Source organism: Microcaecilia unicolor, chromosome 7, assembly GCF_901765095.1.
Source record: "Microcaecilia unicolor chromosome 7, aMicUni1.1, whole genome shotgun sequence".
Lineage (NCBI taxonomy): Eukaryota > Metazoa > Chordata > Amphibia > Gymnophiona > Siphonopidae > Microcaecilia > Microcaecilia unicolor.
This window is the reverse complement of record NC_044037.1, coordinates 256134413-256154915: the sequence shown is the minus strand read 5'-3', so window position 1 is coordinate 256154915 and position 20503 is coordinate 256134413. Positions and strand designations below refer to the sequence as shown.

The following is a 20503-nucleotide window of genomic DNA, read 5'->3' as shown; positions in this document are numbered from 1 at the left end:
CAGGAGCCATCTTGGAAGCTGGCACAGAGCCGGTGGCAGCCATCTTAGATGCTGGCTCCCCAGAGAGGCATAGCACACACAGGTGAGGTCTAGTGAAACAATCAGCACAGAGACTAGAGACAAGACAAACACAAACATAGACAGAAGCCAGCAGAGCTGCTGACCCCCAGAAAGAAGGTAAGGCTGAGGGTGGTCACAGATGTGACAACGGGTCAATAAGAATATTCACAAAGGGAAATCCACTGTGAAGTTCCCCTGGAAAATGCACGGACAGGGCTTCCTTTACTTTGTTCAGGGAACAAAGTCTGTAGCTTTCAGGCTAAAATACAGAAAATCTTAATTACTACACCACAGGCTAAACCCGTGACTATCTCCATTCTCCATGGATCAGATGCATCTTTAAGTCATATACCTGTTGATTGACTACAGCTGTCTTTTAGACCAGACGATGGTAATTATATTTGAACTACTATGAACAGGTTTGCTCAGGGACACTGTATTTTAGACCCATGTGCTACTGAACTTATGAGATCATTGCCAGATCAGGTTGCCTTTGGGTTACAGATCTGTAAAATCCAGAGGAGATGGGGGCCATTACTCTTAGGCCTTTGTTAAAGGGAGATAAATTAGATCCTATGGATTGTAGTAATTACCATCTAGTTGCAAATATCCCTACACTGGAGGCTATTGTCACCTGTCAGTTACAGGAATATTTGTTCTCCCCTTTTCCCTATCCTTTTTAATTTATATATGAGTGATTTAGTTTCTTTACTGCGTAGGTAGAAGATTGAATATTTCTCATACATGGATGATATTGTGTTGATTTTTTCCTATTTCGTCAGATTTTAATACTGTAAAGACATTGATGAATAACGTTTTTTGAAGATAATTGCGTGTCCCAGAATTTTTTCAAAATCAATCCTGATAAAATAAATGTTTTAGGGATATATTTAAAAATAACAACTAGTTCACAGCAGGAAGGAGACCAAATGGCCAGTAAGTTAAAGGTTGTTCAACTTTCACAATGCTGACATAACTATAAAATAGGAAATAACGTTTCTGGGAGTATGGTTAGATTCAAATTTGACTATGGAAACACATGCAACCATTTGGTTCAAAAGGTTATGTTTAAGTTGAAAATTTTACGTAGACTTCAATATTTTTGGAAAGTCGCTATTTTCAATTAATTATTCAGGCAACTATTCTTACAACTCTTGATTATTGCAATGTTTGTTTACTAGGTCTACCAGCTAGTGTCCTATTGTGGATTAAAAATTGGTTAAAAGATAGAAAACAGAGAGTAGGGTTAAATGGTCAGTATTCTCAATGGAGAAGGGTAGTTAGTGGGGTTCCCCAGGGGTCTGTGCTGGGACCACTGCTTTTTATTTATAAATGACCTAGAGATGGGAATAACTAGTGAGATAATTAAATTTGCTGATGACACAAAGTTATTCAAAGTCGTTAAATCACGGGAGGATTGTGAAAAATTACAAGAGGACCTTACGAGACTGGGAGACTGGGCGTCTAAATGGCTGATGACATTTAATGTGTGCAAGTGCAAAGTGATGCATGTGGGAAAGAGGAACCCGAATTATAGCTACATAATGCAAGGTTCCACGTTAGGAGTCACAGACCAAGAAAGGGATCTAGGTGTAGACGTTGATACGTTGAAACCTTCTGCTCAGTGTGCTGCTGCGGCTAAGAAAGCAAATAGAAGTTAGGTATTATAAGGAAAGGAATGGAAAACAAAAATGAGGATGTTATAATGCCTTTGTATCGCTCCATGGTGCGACCGCACCTCAAATATTGTATTCAATTCTGGTCACCACATCTCAAAAAAGATATAGTGGAATTGGAGAAGATGCAGAGAAAGGCGACGAAAATGATAAAAGTAATGGGACAACTTCCCTATGAGGAAAGGCTAATGAGGCTAGGGCTCTTCAGCTTGCAGAAAAGGCGGCTGAGGGGAGATATGATAGAGGTCTATAAAATAATGAGTGGAGTGGAAAGGGTAGACATGAAGTGTCTGTTTACTCTTTCCAAAAATACTAGGACTAGGGGGCATTCAATGAAGCTGCAAAGTAGTAAATTTAAAATGAATCGGAGAAAATATTTCTTCACTCAACTGTGGAGGGGAGATATGATTGAGGTCTACAAAATCAGAAGTGGTATAGAATGAGTAGAAGTGAATCGATTTTTTACTTTTTCAAAGAGTACAAAGACTACGAGACACACAGGGGTCCTTTTACAAAGGTGCCCTAGCATTTTCAGTGCATGCTAAAAATAAGCACGCGCTAAACATCATTAGCTATTCATTAGCACACACTAAAATTGCTAGCGTGACTTTGTAAAAGAAGCCCTCAATGAAGTTAAAACAAACAGGAGGAAACTTTTTTTTTTCACTCAGGGGGTCTTTTACAAAGTGGTGGTAAGCCCAACGCGGGCTTACCGCTTGCTAAAATGAAATTACTGCCAGGCTACCGCAGCAGACCGGCGGTAGTCCCCACCCCCACTGCATGTCATTTCCAGCACTATAAAAATATTGTTATATTTCTAGCACTAGTGTGTGCCCAGCGTTAATCAGAGAGTGCAAACTGCCCGGTTACCGCCAGGTTAGTGCGGGAGCCCTTACTGCCACCTCAATGGATGGCAGTAAGTGCTTCCCCCCAAAATGGGTGCACGGCAAGTGATTGCTTCATGGCCATTTATTTAAAAAAACAGAAAGACCTGCCTTTTACCTGCTGTGGTAAAAGGGGACCTTGGCGTGCATCAAAAACACGCGCCGACACCAGCACAGACCCCTTTTGCTGCAGCTTCGTAAAAGGATCCCTCAATGTATAGTTAAGCTCTGAAAACTCTTTGCTGGAGGGTATAGTAACAGAGGTTAGTGTATCTGGGTTTTAAAAAGTTTTGGACAAGTTCCTGGAGGAAAAATCCATAGTCTGCTATTGAGACAAACATGGGGAAGCCACTGCTTGCCCTGGGATTGGTAGCACGGAATGTTGCTACCAGGGGTGTAGCCAGCCCTCCAATTTTGGTGTGGCAGAGGAGGCAACATATCCCTCTCCCCAGTGCATACAAAAATGCCTTTGCTGGCAGGGATACTGAAGACAGCACTATAAACTAAACAAACCTAATAACTACTGATTGATCCTACACAGACATTCAGTGCTAAAAGAATACCTGATCTCTTTCACACACACAGAACCTCCTAAGCAATCACAAAGTAAAGATAGAAATATGTAGACAAAAATTAAATTGAACTCCCAAGATGCCAGACACTGCACACAATGCAACGTCTAGATGAAAGAAGCAGTGATGCATGTCCCCTTGTACTGTGCAAAATATAAAGAGAGCAGGTGTAAATTTCAAAAATTGACATGTTCTAATCACATTTCATATTAAGAAACAGAAACAAAACAAAAAAAGGAAAATAAGGTACTACCTTTTTATTGTATTAAATTAAAAACATAGTGTACTGTTCTTTCTTGATGAATGAGGTTTTGGCCTCTGAAAGCTAGTCAAAAATGTTTTTAACTTAATCAAATATAAGGGTTTCACTATTTTCCATTTTTGATTTTTTTTAACACAGCTACCACACTACTTTACCCTAAATTAAAAATAAAATTCCTTTTTCTACCTTTGCTGTCTGGCCATTTCATTTTTCTGTTTGTCCAGTCCTTGAATTCTGCTTTCCTCCCTTCTCCTAACTCTCTTGGGGGTCCTTTTACTAAGCCGTGCTAAAAAGTAGCCAGCAGTAGTTTTCAATGGAGGCAGTAAATGGCCATGTGCTAATAAAAACATTGGTGTATAGCCTACTTAGGGGGCAGTAAGGTCTCATGCGCTACTCATGTGGTAATCAGGTGGCAGGCAGCAACAGCCATGCGCTGCCCATTACCACTGGGCATGATCCCCTCCCCCCTCCCCGTGCTATAAAATACATTTTATTTTCTGGGCACAGGAAATGGCGCACACTGAACACAGTACTACCGCTGGGTGCCTGGGAGCACCCGGCAGTACTATTGTTCTCCTGCATGCTACCTTAACGGGGATTCCTGTCCTTGTCATTTTTCAGTGTCCTCTAGTCTTCTTCACCTTCTCCACTATATCCATCTACAACATTGATCTTTTCCATTCAGTTTTCTTCCATTTATTTTTCTGCCTATTGGTACAGATTTCATTTATTCTTACTATCCAGTTTTCAATTCCCCCTTTGTAATGCATCTATCTACAGCTTTCATCTCTTTCCCTCACCCCAGCCCTCCCATTCCCCTTCCTCTTCCTCTTATTTCCCAGTCTTTCACTATCCTGTACAGCGCTGTGTAACCCTAGTAGTGCTCTAGAAATGTTAAGTAATAGTAGTAGTATCCTCTCATCCTTCCATCCAGCATCTCTTCTCTCCCATCAACATCCACCCTCATAATTTTGTCCCCTTCCATCTGGCATCTGCCCTCTCTTTCTATCTCTTTCCATCCAGAATTTCTCCTCTCTCTTCCCTATTCCATCTAGTATCCCTCTCTTCCTTCCAATTCAGATTGTCGCTCTCCCTTCCATTCAGCATCTCCCTTCTTTATCTTCGCCTTTTCTATCCATCATCTGCCTTCTCTTTCTCCCCCTTCTGTTCAGCATTTTCCTCTCTATCCAGCATCTGCCTTCTCCACCCCTTTCCATGAAGCATGTCCCCTCCCTACTTTCCATTCCATCCAGTAGCTTCCTCCTTTCTTTCTCCACCCTTTCTATCCAGCATCTCCCCTTCTGTCGCCACCCTTTCCACCTAGGTTCTTCCTCCTCTCTCTCCCCCCTTCCAGCCAGTGTCTCTCCTTTTCCAGGCAGCATGTGTCCTTTCTTCCTTCTTATATCCAACATCTACCCTTCCTCTCCCTCTCCATGCAGTATCTTCCCCTCTCCAGTTAGTGTTTCCCTCTGTTTCAGACCCCTTCCTGCCAGCATTTACATCCAGTATATTCCCTCTTTTCAGACTTTCCATCCAGAGTTTCCTCCATCTTTCTTCCTTCTTTCCAGCCAGCATCTCAATCTCGCTCTCCTTCCCCCCCCCCCTCACCCCGTGCACACCCCAACTGGACAAGGCCTGACACTTCCCCGGCACTGTTCCTTCCCTCTCCCTACCCCCGGCACTATTCATGTCTCTTTCCCTCCCCTCAAGGCACAGTTCTTATTGCTCTCCTCCCTCCACAGGCCACCCACTGCCATTTAGTAGTTGTTGTTCTCTCTCGCTAGTTTCCACCTTTGCTGGGCCCATGGTATTAATTATATAGGAAAGCCACGTAGGACAATGGCTCTCTGCATGCTGCAGCTGCTTCTTCCAGTCCTGCCCCACCTCCTCCAAAATAGGAAGTTATCTTTCAGAGGAGACGGGGCTGGCCTGGAGGAAGCAGCTGCAGCATGCAGACAGCCGCAGTCCCGCACAGCTTTGCTGTATAATTGGGACCACGGGCCTGGCACAGATGGTAACTAAAGGGAGAGAACAACAACTATTGTATACCAGGCAGTTTAGGGGGGGGGGGAGAGATGGGGGCAGCACCAGGAAGGCAGCGAGTGGGAAAAGTTGCTGTTTGGGCTGTAGCCTCTGATGCTCACAATGATGCTGGTGACTGCCCCTGCAGCCCAGACATGCTGGCTCTTGCCTACTGGCACCACATGACTCAGTGACTCAATGTGGTGCTGGTAGGCAGGAGCCAACACATCTGAGCTGCAGGGGCAGACACCAGTGTCATTGGGAGCAATCAGGGGCATACCAGAAGATCTTCTTCATTGGCACAGAGAACAACATGCACTGCTATACCCAGAGGTAAGTGGTATCTAAAAATCAGGCACCTCTTTGGCCACCAGCGTAGGGGAGGCATGACAGAGGGATGGGGGGCCTGGGCCCCTGAGCCCCCCCCCCCCTCCTTCTGTAGTTATGCCACTGGTTGCTATGATCTAGGTTTCTGCCAGGAATGTGTGACCTGGATTGGCCACTGATGAAAACAGGATGCTGTGCTAGATGGACCATTGGTCTGACCCAGTATGGCTATTATTATGTTCTTCTATTCTTAACTGCTGGCATAGTTTGAATGGACACAGATTTACACAGTCGAGACCAGACAACTAGAAAGTGAGGGGGGGGGGGCGGAATTCATCAAACAATGTTAGGGCTTTAAGTCATGTTAATTGGCCCTTAACATGACTTAAATGGCCCTAACATAGCTTGAATTAAAATACTGTGGCAATATTTGGTGCTGCAGGTTACACAGTAATGAGATGCAAAATATGCAAATGCATGTTTTGCATCTCATCACTATGCAGATACCCTATTGAGACTTGTAGTGATACACTGCAAATTGCATTAGGGCCCAAAAGTCACAGTAAAATAATACCAGCTATTAGCTCGGGTTATTTTACCATCCAGAAGCATCACACCTCAAAGCCATGGCCTGATGCTCCTGGGCCTACAGATCTGGATTGCACCCCCCACCCCCTAGGCTTCCTGTTCCTCCACCATATTAAGTCCCCCTACACAAGGCCTGCCCACTTCCTACCACCCCCCCCCCCCCCCCCAGGCTTCCTGTTCCTCCACCATCTTAAGTCACCCTGCACAAGGCCTGTCCACTTCCTACAAGGACTACCTTTAAAAATCATTGGTGGTCTGAGGGGATCCGGGGGGGGGGGGGGTCATCCAGGTGTATGGGAGATCTTTGGCAGGACCAATGCCCAGTACTCCTGCCCAGTCCTGTACCAGCATCAAAATGGCACACCTGGAGGTAGTCTTAAGAGGCTTATTTTCAAAGCACTTAGCCTCCCAAAGTTCCATAGAAACCTATGGAACTTAGCCTCCCAAAGTGCTTTGAAAATATGCCTCTTAGTCTACCCTCTGCTCTGCATATACATTTATGTGAAAAGTTTATAATCTGGATGTTTCTATTCTGCCACAAAGTGTCTAAGTCCTTGTTTGCCCCATTCATAATTTGGACATTTCAGTTTGTAAAATGGATGTTCAGGCTGGATGTAACCAAGACATGGATGTCCATTGTTCATGTATTTTGGAACAGGCTGTATGTATCCTGTTCCAAAATACTAGGACCACCAGTGACATACCAACCTGGACATCCTTAATCTTAACTAGATGTCCTTTCTAAAATGGCATCCCATAGGATCAACAAACATAAATAAATGGCACCCTTCATCTGAAACATTTTTGCAATGCAGTTGATCATGGCCAGAAAACTAACAGAACAACAACAACAACAACAACAAAAAACATTGGATACGTTTTTTTTTGGGGGGGGGAAAGATTGATGGATGTGATGATGTATTAGACAAGAGGTTCTCGATCTCAACCCAGTCCTCAGGACACACCCAGCCACTGAGGTTTTCAGGACATCCACAATGAATATATTAGACCCTGAGCTATACCCAAGGGAAAAAAATACTGACTTGAAGGGATTATTTTCCTGGGCATCAGAACTAGTTAAAAATACACAGCTTATTTGCTCACCTTTTCCTGATATAAGATATTATTACATAGATTTTGTTTTTCAACAGGCACAGACTGAAGAAATATCCACCTTATAATTCAAAAGCCATGGTCAAATAATGATGGTAATGAATGTATGAGAAGAGCACAGCTGGCTCAAACCCTATAGCTATACAGTTTAAATTATGACAGCCTTTATACTAGCCTAAGTTTACCCTTATACCTTTGTGCATAGTAGATGAATATTGACAGCTATGTGTAGAGTTAGGTGGAATCCCCATTCTCCACCTGGTGAAATCTGGACCATGCAAGGCAGTCTGTACGAATATTGAGCAACACTATCCAGACGGTGCTACTGAACATTGGTGGATACTAGATAAGGCACATATCCATAAGTAGCTGCTATACAGATATGTTAATATAAGGTCCGTCTTTTTTAATGATCCACAGAGAGCTATTACACAGTAAGAATTAGGCTGGATCCAATGAATTTTATTGAAGTATATACTGTAATAAAATGAATTTGTACAAAATCTTGAGTTCTACTGGAATGCTATTAGGATAGAGCAGCCTAGGATTTCATTTTGGATATCTTCACTGTGATCCTTTCACAAAATAACCAAATGTAATCTTCATTGAAATATCTTTAAAAAAACAGAATTCAGTTTCTTATTATTGACTTATTTGCATGGTTCCTGGATGTTGTTCGGTGATAGACATCATTTATCTATTATCTATAAAGGGCAATTATTTTTTCCTGGGATCATGACCCATCTGATTTCTTAAAAACAGTAATATTAATTTTTAATGTGTCATGTTGTAGGGTATAAATTAACTAAACATTAATGTCATTCTTCTTCAGTAATCAGTTCTACATGATTAACCTAAAAATTGCCCAAAATGTTGTTTACTATTCATTTGTAACTGAGGGGACAGAAGCATGATGAAGCAGATATGGCTGAGTTAATTTACTTTCTGATCAGTATTAAAACTTGCCACAGTGATTCATATTCATTTCACTAGATATTAATCTCTGATAACATAACTTTATTTTAAGAGTAATTTATAGAAGATCAATGCTGTATCAAAGCCCTGATCATCTTTACCCTCACGATTCATTCTGAATTGTAAATATTCCTCAGTCGCGTTTAGATTTATAGTGGTTCAGGTAGAACAGGAAGATTTTTTTTTTTCAGCAGCTGCAACCTTTTATTTTGCTTAAACGGGAAGAAAATGTTTAGCTTATGGTCTTTACCACCATCTAGTGGAAAAAATTATTTGTTGCAAGTTTATAGAAAGACACTTTGAGAAGCAAAATTTCCAACAGCTATAGTTTATTTCCAATAGTTTGCTTAAGTCATAAAATATTAATTATTCTATTGTCTATTCCCAGAAAATATATTGATTTAAGGAAGTCCTGTACTAATAGAAGCAGGCAAACCATCTATTATACTATTCAAGTCCTTTGCTATCCACTGTTTGTATATGTCACAATAAAGACCTCACTAATGCATATAATTGTAATCATTTACAATATAGAGTTCATATTCTCTAGCTATCTCAAAAGAGATGTAAAAGTTATATAAGGTATATAGCACAGTAATGTTTTAGGTCAATAGTAGAGTGACAGAATTCCATTTTGTGAGGATAATTTTCAAAGCTATTTCCAAAGATAAAATATTACTTTACCCACTGAAATAGGCTTTTAGAAAATTTCCCTTCCTGTGTATAGGAGAACGTGTGTACATTCATCCTCTAAATGCATACTTTACCCACGGCAAGACAAGGCATGCACTGGGAGTGGAGATAATGGACCAGATTCTATACATGGTGCTTAGAAAATCCATACAGAAAACATTTCCACCTAAACATATTCTATAAGCGGCACCTAGATTTAGGCGTGGTATAAGGAATACGCTTAGTTGATATCCTAATACCTAAAACTATGCGCCTTCATTTACACTAATGAAAATGTGGCGTAAATCTCAGCATGTAGTTTTACGCACAGAGGGCCATATTCCATAACAATGCACTTAAATTTTGAAACGCCCATTTCCCCACCCATAACCATGCTCCTTTTTCCCTATGCACATTAAAATGTAGGCACAGTGCGTTATAGAATGTACTTAGCAAGTTGTACGTATAAATTCTAATTATTGTCAATTATTGCTCATTATTGCTTGTTAAGTGCTGTTAACAATGGTGATTGGCTTGTTAAGCCAATTAAGTTACATGTATTGTTACAGAATATGCTTGAATTTCAGCACAGATCTCTAGGTGCACTATATAGAATGTGGGGGAAAGAGGGTTTTTAATTTGCCCACATAAATTAGAAAAGTCCAAGCACACATGCATAAATTAACCCAGAAAAACTGTGTACCCCAAGGAGCAAATATAAATGTGACAATGTTGAAAATAGAAGCATGCATTTACTTCTGCACTCAGAGTTACCCAAGGAAACCTAGCAGCCTAATATTTATGCAAATATCAAATCAAATCAGAGTATTCAGTGCTATATCCAGATTGCAGGCAATGCTAAATATCCAGATGCAATGGCTAACAACAGTGCTATCAGATAATTAACCAGATAAAGTTAGGACAGCAATTTTGTGGACTAACTTTATCCAGACAGAAATTTGAATATTGCCTCTAACAAGATAAATAATAGGTCTTCCTTCCACGCACCACCCCAGCACTATTCAGATAGAGTCAAGATAATCTGTAAGATATTCAGCCATACTATCAAGAAAGTGTGGCTGAATATCACCAGATAGCTGTGGATAAGGCAAGTATCCAGGTAACTGTGACATTTCATTTTCAATATTGACCTTTATGTGATTTTTGCTCCTGCACAACTGCATTAAGGGGTTCTGTGATAGTTTCCCTGTTCCCGCGCATTAAACTGCATGTAATTTTCTGTTAGGAGGTGTGGCATAGGCATGGAATGGGCGTGAAAGTTTTAGCATGTGATAAGTATAATGTGCTAACTGGCTAATGAACAGTTAATGAGAGAGCACTAAAGGAGTCTTTTGCTAAGCTGTGGTAGCATTCTTAGCTCATAGTAGAAATCAGCTAGCGGAAACTGCTGAGACGCCCATTATATTTCTATGGGTGTCTTGGCGTTTACCGCTGGCTGATTTCTACTGTGAGCTAAAAATGCTACCACAACTTAGTAAAAGACCCCCTTAGTGCAAGGGTGTCCAACCTTGTCTCTCACCAGGTCGAGTTTTCAGGATTTCCTCAATGAATATGCATGAGATCTATTTGCATACAATGGAAGCAGTGCATGCAAACAGATCTCATGTATATTCATTGGGGGTAGCACTGAAAACCCAAATGGATTGTGGCCTTTGAGGACTGAGGTTGGTCAACCCTGACTTAATGCCTCCTAAATGCGAGAAAAATAAGTGCTCCTGCATTAACTCTCTGCAGGTACTGAGTGTTAATGGTAGCATTAAAACACAACCTGGAATAAAAAATAGAGGGAATGACCCCAAAAGGTACCACGTTAAATCTGGGTTTAGCTCATGGTGAGACTGTGAATTATAATACATTAAACCCAGATTTTAGCATACTTTAATAAGAGAGATCCTATGTTGGATATCTGTTTTTTGTAACACACAATGTTACTGTTTCTTTAGACAATAATGCTTGAATTTTTAAATATATATATATAAGTGAAACCTCAGTCCTAACTCCACCCTCTTGAATATCTCTTCTATTTGTGGATGAAAGTATATGCATACAGACTAGATGTCTGGACTTTTAACTCCATATTGAGCAAGTAATTTTCAATAGGTAATATACTGCTTTACTTCTGAAAATAGCTTTGGAAATTATCCTTTCTGAGCCAGCTATTTAGTGAGCTAGAGTTTACCAGCAGGTAACAAATGCTTAACTCACTTATATATCTGTTTTCAATCCATATATGGATAAAATTGGGCAATTTAACTTGCTAAATAGTCAAATATTGTCTATAGAAGGGACTGGCAATGAGAATAGGGTAAAGGCAGAACTGTAGCTTATATATTCAGAGGAAATCTTCAGGCACATGGGGCCAAATTCAGCAAACAGCGTCCAAATTTAGGCACCACTAAGATCTGCATTAAGCACCAGTTCTGTAAAGGTCACTTAGTACAAAGCAACCCTTATAGAACTGTGCTTAGTATGGATTCCTGAGCCCAACTTTGAACATAAGGACTTACACCTGCTGAAACCTGGTGTAAATCCTTGCACTCAACTGATGGCACTTGGGTACATAAATCCAAGTATTCTATAACATTGCACCTAATTGCTGGGAGTGCACTGACCTACCCATGCCCTTTCCATGGCCACGCCCCCTTTTTGAGTTGTGCACTATGAAATTTAGGTGTGCATTTTATATACTAGAGCATAGGGCAGATGCCTCTGCACCTCCTAACTTCCAATTACATTTCAATTAACTATTATTAGCACATAATTGACTAATTAGTTTACACACACATCTGGAATCTGTGCTAAAATTTGGCACCCAGCTTTGGGCAACCTATATAGAATTCAGGGGGAAAGGAATGAGTTATGTATTTAAGACTAGACCTGCAAAATTGCAGGCCTAATTTTAAATGTATAGCTGCCGGTACGTTCATAAGTGAGATGTATATTTCCTAGTGCTAATTAAACACAAATCACCACTGAATGTACAAATAAAGTTAAGTACTACCCCGGATGAATATGAGACCCTAGGTTAGTTTTCTGCATAATCCAGCTTATAATTGAAAAAGAAAAACGCCTATATTACGACCCAAATTGGGAGATAGACGTTTATCTCACAAAAACGAATAAAGCGGTATAATCGAAAGCCGAATTTGGACGTTTTCAACTGCACTCCGTCGTGGATGCGGACAAAGTTGGTGGGGGCGTGTCAAAGGCGTGGTGAAGGCGGAACTGGGGCGTGGCTATCGGCCGATCAGAGATAGCCGCCTTTCGCCGATAATGGAAAATAAATATGCGTTTTTAGCGAGAATTTAGGGCACTTTTCCTGGACCCTGTTTTTCCACGAATAGGGCCCCAAAAAGTGCCCTAAATGACCAGATGACCACTGGAGGGAATCGGGGATGACCTCCCCTGACTCCCCCAGTGGTCACAAACCCCCTCCCACCACAAAAATATGCCGTTTCACAACTTTTTATGTTCACCCTCAAATGTCATACCCACCTCCCTGGCAACAGTATGCAGGTCACTGGAGCAGTTATTAGGGGGTGCAGTGGACGTCAGGCAGGTAGACCCAGGCCCATCCCCCCCCCACCTGTTACACTTGTGCTGGTAAATGGGAGCCCTCCACACCGCCCCACAAACCCACTGTACCCACATGTAGGTGCCCCCCTTCACCCCTTAGGGCTATAGTAATGGTGTAGACTTGTGGGTGGTGGGTTTTGAGGGGGATTTGGGGGGCTCAACACCCAAGGGAAGGGTGCTATGCACCTGGGAGCTCTTTTACCATATTTGTTTTTGTAAAAGTGCCCCCTAGGGTGCCCAGTTGGTGTCCTGGCATGTGAGGGGGACCAGTGCACTATGAATCCTGGCCCCTCCCATGAACAAATGCCTTGGATTTATTCGTTTTTGAGCTGGGCGCTTTCATTTTCCATTATCGCTGAAAAACAAAAACGCCCAGCTCACAAATTGTCGAATAAAACATGGACGTCTATTTTTTCCCAAAATACGGTTCGGTCCGCCCCTTCACGGGCCCGTTCTCGGAGATAAACGCCCATGGAGATAGACGTTTTCGTTCGATTATGCCCCTCCATGCCAACTCTCCTATCGTTTAGTTTTCCTACATTAGTTTTGCACATGCCATGAGAGTGATGAACCTCACTCCTAAGCCAGAGTATGTGGAGTATGATCTCAGCCTCTCAAATTTACTGCTATGCTCACCATAGTAATTGCAGCATGGTAAAGAGAGCTTCCTTCTTGAGATCAGAGGATATAATATGCATGGCAACCTAACAAGTGGGTTATATTTTGAAATTCTTGTATTTGGGCCTGTGGTACCTCATACAATGGGAAATATATCTGTATCATTATGCCATATTTTCTTGGGCTCTGAATGCATTCACAGAACAGTCACTTGGCACTTCAATTATCAATAGAGTATACAGAATAACCACACAAGGATGGGGGAACAAAAACACCACTATGAAAAGTCACAAGTGATACAAGCAAAAGTAGGGTATGCGTTGGTATTTCCAACAGGAAACCTGGAACCATAAAGGCTGATATAGTAGAATGTTTATTATGGTGAATGCATTTCTAAGATTTGACACGGAGCAAGGAATTGTCTTCTACACAGAGATGATTGCTTGCTTCACAGCACATTCTCCCTTTAAAGGTATAAACATCGATCTCATTCCTTAAGAGTTTTTTTCCAGTTTAAAAATGGCCTTGTTTGCTACAGATTTAGACATCATGTTGAAAATGCCCCTCAAAGAAACTGTGGCAATGCTATCCCTAGATATCCCCTATCTCTCAAGAAAAAACTACAATTGTGAAGATCCAAGAATATATATATCAATTATTTTGAAAGGTAATAAAGCGCTTGCAGGGAAAGTGCGATTGAAAAGAAAATCCTATAGAAGTAGCAGTATAAACGTTTTTCCTTCTAAGATGTGTCCACCTAGAAACATCTGGAAAAACTGAACTTTCTCTCTTAGGAAGGTAGTTTTCAAAGATATATAATACAATCTCAAACCTTCTTCTTTGTCTTGTAGAAAAACAAAAGACACCAGGAAAGTACATCTACCTGAGATTTCACTATCAGATGATTCTAAAATTAATTCTCCATATTATTTATTTATTATATTATTATATTAGTCTCAGAAACCTTTGTTGGAACATAATGAATCTTTTAAGTAGGTAGTAAATTTGCCTAAAAATATATCAAAATCAAGACCAAAAAAACAATGAAATAAGTATCTAGGAATAGCTAATCTGGACATTGGAAAGTTCAATAGTCTCAACTTTAAATTTTGGTTATCAGTCTCTAGATTTTCAATTTTTGTCAAGAATAAATTTTTATCTTGTATGTTAATTTCAAGTAGTTTTTTTTATTTTAGCCACAGTCTTCTTGATACTATCAATCCTAGTAGCTTGCTGTTTTAAAGTTGAATCCAGATTCTGCAGCTTAGTAGAGAAGTTAGGGGAAACTGCAATGGAAGAGGAGCATACCTGATGGATGCTTTCTCTAGTACAGTCCACATTGACTTCAATGTCACTACTGGTGGCTTTACTATTGGTTTCAGGGAGAATAGAAATGTAGGTGTACCCGCATCTTGGGTACTACCTACCATTACAGGTGTTACTTCAGGGTCTCGTGCTAGCTAACCACCAGCTTGCCTCATGATCTCAACTCCCTAAATCGACATATATAATGACCCCAACACAAAACTGATGACAATCACATCTATGCTCCATTGCAAAGCCTGCACAGCAACCACAGAAGTCAATCCAGGTTACTCCTTAGGCTGGGCTAGCTGCTCTACAAGAATTCATGGAGGTGGAGGAGCCAGAGGAGGAAGAGGCCTAGACAGGCTTAGTGAAACATAACTGTTTAAGATGGGGGGTCTTTCCTGAACCTGACAGCAAAACTGCCCAACAAGGAAGATACAGCAAAGGAGGTGATTACAGTCGACACGAAGAAGAAGTGACCAAAGGGAAGAACACCCTTCAGTTTCCCCCCTACACTTTGGCGTGATAAAAATAACAATGAATGCAGTTGGAGCCTCAAACTCATATTCAATCCAGTGCCATCTTGGTCATGCCTCCGTCTCTTGACTCGACCAGAAAAAAACAAACAAAAAAAAAAAGAAATCTGATGATATAACCACAATTTTGACTTACTTGAGTTGGTTGAAATTTGAAAAGACACTGATATTTAAAATTACCTGATTAGTCTATAGATTTCTGAGTATTGTGGGTGAGGGTACTAGAGCTTCTGGTAGATAGCCAAAAAGAGAACTATGCTCACTATAGCTAAATTTGCTGGCCATCCCCTCTTCGGTAGAGGTTCAATTATCTATGATTAGGAAAACCAGATAATTAGGAAATCACTTAAGCAGACCCAAAAATCTGGAATGGTATACTTTTTACTCTTTATTCTCAGACATCATACCCTCTTACTAGGCGAAAAGGGCTCATGCACTAACCATGATCTAATTGATTGTCATGCGTCAATGTAGATGCACTAACTGATTACCACTGGGCATGACTACTTTCCGTCCCTAAACATGCCCCCAGTGCTAGGAAAGCATGTGCAGATGCCTGACCTACTGCCGGGCACCTGAGTGCACCCCGTGGTAGTATATTTTTCTGTGCTGGAAGCACGCATTAGTGCTTACTACAACTTAGTAAAAGGATCCTTTAGTAAGATTTATTAACCACTTTGTGATACTGAAAGCGAGGGTTGAGGGTGGGCCTTCACAATAACACAGCCGGACAAGGTTGTAAACATGAAATAAGTGCTTTATTAAACTTCAATCTGAGGCCTGTTACTTCACAAGCCTAGGAACAAAGGCAGGGGTGTGCTGGTAAATTTTTAACAACAGGCTCTTTCTCCGGACGTAGCCAGCTCTGCAGTTGGAAGGGCCAGGGATGGCCGGGGGTGGAGGGGAGCAACACTTGCCTCTCTCTCCTCCCTCCCTTCTTGTGGGCACGCTAGGCATACCTTTGCTGGCAGCCAATAAATGGACTGCCACCACTCCCAACATTTTGCTCTGAGCAGCATGCTGGAATTTCTCTCACATGCTCTAGAAGTCTCAGCCTGCTGCTCAGAGCTGGAAACAAGGAGCGGGGAGCAGCAATAGTCTATTTACTTGGCTTGCAGGGGCTCAGCATCCCCACCAGCAAAGTAAAATATAATTCAGCAGGGGGCCCAAGCCCACATTTTGGGAGCCAGTTGTTAAAGAAGCCATGGAGGGCTCTACTTTAACAACCGGCTCCCAAAATTCTTAAAAACTTAACAACCGGCTCTTGCGAGCCTGTGAGAGCCTGATCCAGCACACCACTGAACAAAGGTAAAAGTCTTAACCAGGGCCATGGCCAGTGGTGTGCTGGTAAATGTTTAACAACAGGCTCTCTCCCTGGTCCACCTCAGCGCCCCCCCCCCCCCCGTCCACCTCTGCGCCCCCCCATCCACTTCTGCGCCACCCCCATCCACCTCTGCGCCCCCCTCCCACAAATTGCAGAGCTGGTTATAGCCGGGGGGGGGGGGGGGGCAATGCATTACTCTCTCCAGGAAAAAACTATTAAATGATCCCAGGTTCCAATCTAATTCATGTTTAATGTGGGATAAAATGCCATAAATAAGTAAATAAATATAAACTTTTAATGTTGAGCACCTGATTCTCAAGGTGAACATATTCCAAACACTATAATGAAAATAAAATGAGTTTTTTTCTACCTTTGTTGTCTGGTGACTGTTTTTCTGCTCATGCTGGCCCAGTATCCGATTCTGCTGCTATCTGTCCTCTTAACTCTGTTTCCAGGGCTTCCTTTCCATTTATTTCTTTCCTCCTTTCTTCTTCATTTCTGGTCCTCAGCTTCTGCCTATTTTCTCCATCCATTTGCAGTTATTCTCCTCTCTTCCTTTTCCCTCTTCTCATCTCATTTCTCACTCTTCCCTCCCCTCCACCCATATCCAGCATTTCTTCTCTCTCCCCTGCCCTCCATCCACCCACCCATGTCCAGCAACCCTCCTCTCCCCTGCCCTCCATGCACCAATGTCTAGCAACCCTCCTCTCCCCTCCATCCACCAATTTCCAGCGACCCTCCTCTCCCCCCTGCCCTCCATCCACCCATGTCCAGCAACCCTCCTCTTCCCCTGCCCTCCATCCACCCATGTCCAGAAACCCTCCTCTTCCCTGCCCTCCATCCACCCACCCATGTCCAGCAACCATCCTCTCCCCTCCATGCACCCATGTCCAGCAACCCTCCTCTCCCCTCCATCTACCAATGTCCAGCGACCCTGCTCTCCCCCCTGCCCTCCATCCACACATGTCCAGCAACCCTTCGATTCCCTGCCCTCCATCCACCCACCCATGTCCAGCAACCATCCTCTCCCCTCCATGCACCCATGTCCAGCAACCCTCCTCTCCCCTCCATCTACCAATGTCCAGCGACCCTCCTCTCCCCCCTGCCCTCCATCCACCCATGTCCAGCAACCCTCCGATTCCCTGCCCTCCCTCCATCCACCCACCCATGTCCAGCAACCATCCTCTTCCCTCCATCCACCCATGTCGAGCAATCCTCGTCTCCCCCCTGCCCTCCTCTCCGCCATCTTCCAGCCCTCTCCGCTCCCCTGGTCGTCCATCTTCCGTCTGCCCTCTGCTCCCCGATAGTAGCCCTGCTGGTTTCCTTTCTGCGCTGCCGCCGTCGCCGCCGCCCTGCCTTTAAAAAATGTATTTTCCCTCGAGGCGGCCAGCGTTGAAGCGAAGGCAGCAGGCTCAGCTCAGTTCCTGTCTTCGTTCCGTTCCTTCGCATCATGGCTCCGCCCTTGCGCAAACAGGAAATACGTCAGGCAAGGGCAGAGCCATGATGCGAAGGAACGGAACGAAGGCAGGAACTGAGCTGAGCCTGCTGCCTTCGCTTCAACGCTGGTCGCCTCGAGGAAAAATACATTTTTTAAAGGCAGGGCGGCGGCGGCAGCGCAGAAAGGAAACCAGCAGGGCTACTATCGGGGAGCAGAGGGCAGACGGAAGATGGATTAGCGGGGCGGGGGAGCGGAGGCGAGCCGGCTCGCACGGGCCAACAACCGGCTCGCAAGATGCCAGAAAATTTAACAAACGGCTCTTGCGAGCCGGTGCGAGCCGGCTCCAGCACACCACTGGCCATGGCTGACAGGGCTCAAAACAGTCTGTAGCTTGTGATTACCATGCCCCAAACACAGTCTGTAAGTTTCTGCTCTCTCTCTCTCTCTCTCTCTCTCTCTCTCTCTCTCTCTTTGGGTTTCCAGGTCTGGCACCAGTCAGACCTCAGATCAAGGTTTACAAGTCTTCAAATCAACAGTTGGCTTACCTTAGCCGGGTCACAGAAACTAGACATATGCTATAAAGGTGTATGCTGGTGCTTCAGTTCTTCCTTCCCTGGGCCTGCTTAACCCCACTTTGGCCATGCCTGTTATATTTCCTGGTTCCTGTCTTTTTGGCTCCACCTCTTCCCATCTTTCTTCCTCTCTGGATGGGACTAGTAGTGCAATGTCAGCAGAATAGACATGATACACAATAACAGGCAGCATGATAGAACATTCATATAACATAGCTATGATACCAGATATGCTAACCGCTGTTACCACATCCTCTGGCAAATAGTTCCAGAGATTAACTATTTGTTCAGTGAATATATATTTCCTCCTATTTGTTTTAAAAGTATTACCATGTAAGTTCATTGAGTGTCCCCTAGTCGTTGTACTAATTAGTGCTAATTAGTGTCAATAGTTACTCGTTAGTAGCCAATTATTGGCACTGATGAGCTTATTAAACAACAAAGTTGTGCGCGCAAATCAGCTATGTGTACAGATTTGCACATGCAACTTTAGTTGCCATTTATAGAATCTGGGGGTAAGCGGGAGTCCTGTTTGTTCTGCCCACGCTCCACTCATGTGTACACCTCCCTTGCAAATACTCACTATGCAAGATAGGTTCATATTTCCAGAACAGTGTTTAGACTGCATGTTGGTATGCAAGCACATATTTGCATACATGTGAGTATATGCTAGTATTTTAAATATTTACACTTATAACATGCATTTAGATGAAATATTTAATGTTAGGATTAGATTTGTGTTTTGGATTCATCTACTTAAAAAGTCCACAACTATTTTGTATCGGACACCAAATACAGTACACCACACCTTTAGAATTGCATTCTGTCCTGGATTTTAAATAAAACCATTGATTGCTATGGGGGTATGTGGTGGATGCTTGGAATGCCCTCCCGCGGGAGGTGGTGGAGATGAAAACGGAAACAGAATTCAAACATGCATGGGATAAACATAAAGGAATCCTGCTCAGAAGAAAGGAATCCCCAGAAGCTTAGCCGAGATTGGGAGGCAGAGCCGGTGGTGGGAGGCGGGGCTAGTGCTGGGCAGACTTATACGCTCTGTGCACTGACAATGGCAGATACAAATCAAGGTAAGGTATACACAAAAAGTAGCACACATGAAATTATCTTGTTGGGCAGACTTGATGGACCGTGCAGGTCTTTTTCTGCCGTCATCTGCTATGTTACTATCCAGCTTATAATCGAAACGTTTCGTCGGCGATCTTCCGACACAAATCAGGAGATCACCGGCGATTTCACAAAAGTGGCTAAAAGCGTATAATCGAAAGCTGGCTTTTTAACAGCATCGCTGCTTTCCTGTCGCCTCACCGGCGAAAGTTCAAAGGGGCGTATCGCCGGTGAAGCAAAGGCGGGGCATGGGCGGGCATGGGCCCACCCAAATCCAGCCCAGGCCCACCCAGCGCCAGCTCCCATTGCCGGCCACTGCTGCTTTTCCTGATGAGCAGCAGGGCCGGCACCCGGCGCTACAAAAAGAAGAAGCGCTCAGCTGACTGAGCTGAGCGCCAACGCGTCGCTAAGGACAAGAAAAAATGTTTTTTAAAAAATGCGGCATCGCAGGCAGCCTCGAAGCATTGGCTGCTGGCTCTGTGCAGGCTCCTCTCATCTCTTACATCACTGCCCCTGTAGTGAAGCAGGGGCAGTGACGTAAGAGACGGAAGGAGCCTGCAGAGCCAGCAGCCAATGCTTCGAGGCTGCCTGCAGTGCCGCGTTTTTTTTAAACATTTTTTCTCGTCGGGTTAGCGACGCGTTGGCGCTCAGCTCAGTCAGCTGAGCGCTTCTTCTTTTTGTAGCGCCGGCCCTGCTGCTCATCAGGAAAAGCAGCAGTGGCCGGCAATGGGAGCTGGGGCTGGTGGGCCTGAATGGGAGAGGGAAAATAGATGGCAGGATGGGGAGAAAGAGGAAAAATGGAAGGATGGGGAGAGAAAGAGGGAAAACAGATGG

General features: G+C 43.3%; 1 long non-coding RNA gene across 1 annotated transcript; it reads left to right on the top strand.

Annotated features, from left to right (window-relative positions):
• The first annotated feature begins 291 nt into the window (after window positions 1-291).
• Window positions 292-18417, top strand: LOC115474851. The gene is made up of 3 exons (XR_003942919.1): window positions 292-307; window positions 10265-10271; window positions 18344-18417. It is a non-coding gene; the product is annotated as an uncharacterized LOC115474851 (long non-coding RNA).
• The last annotated feature ends 2086 nt before the right edge of the window (window positions 18418-20503 follow it).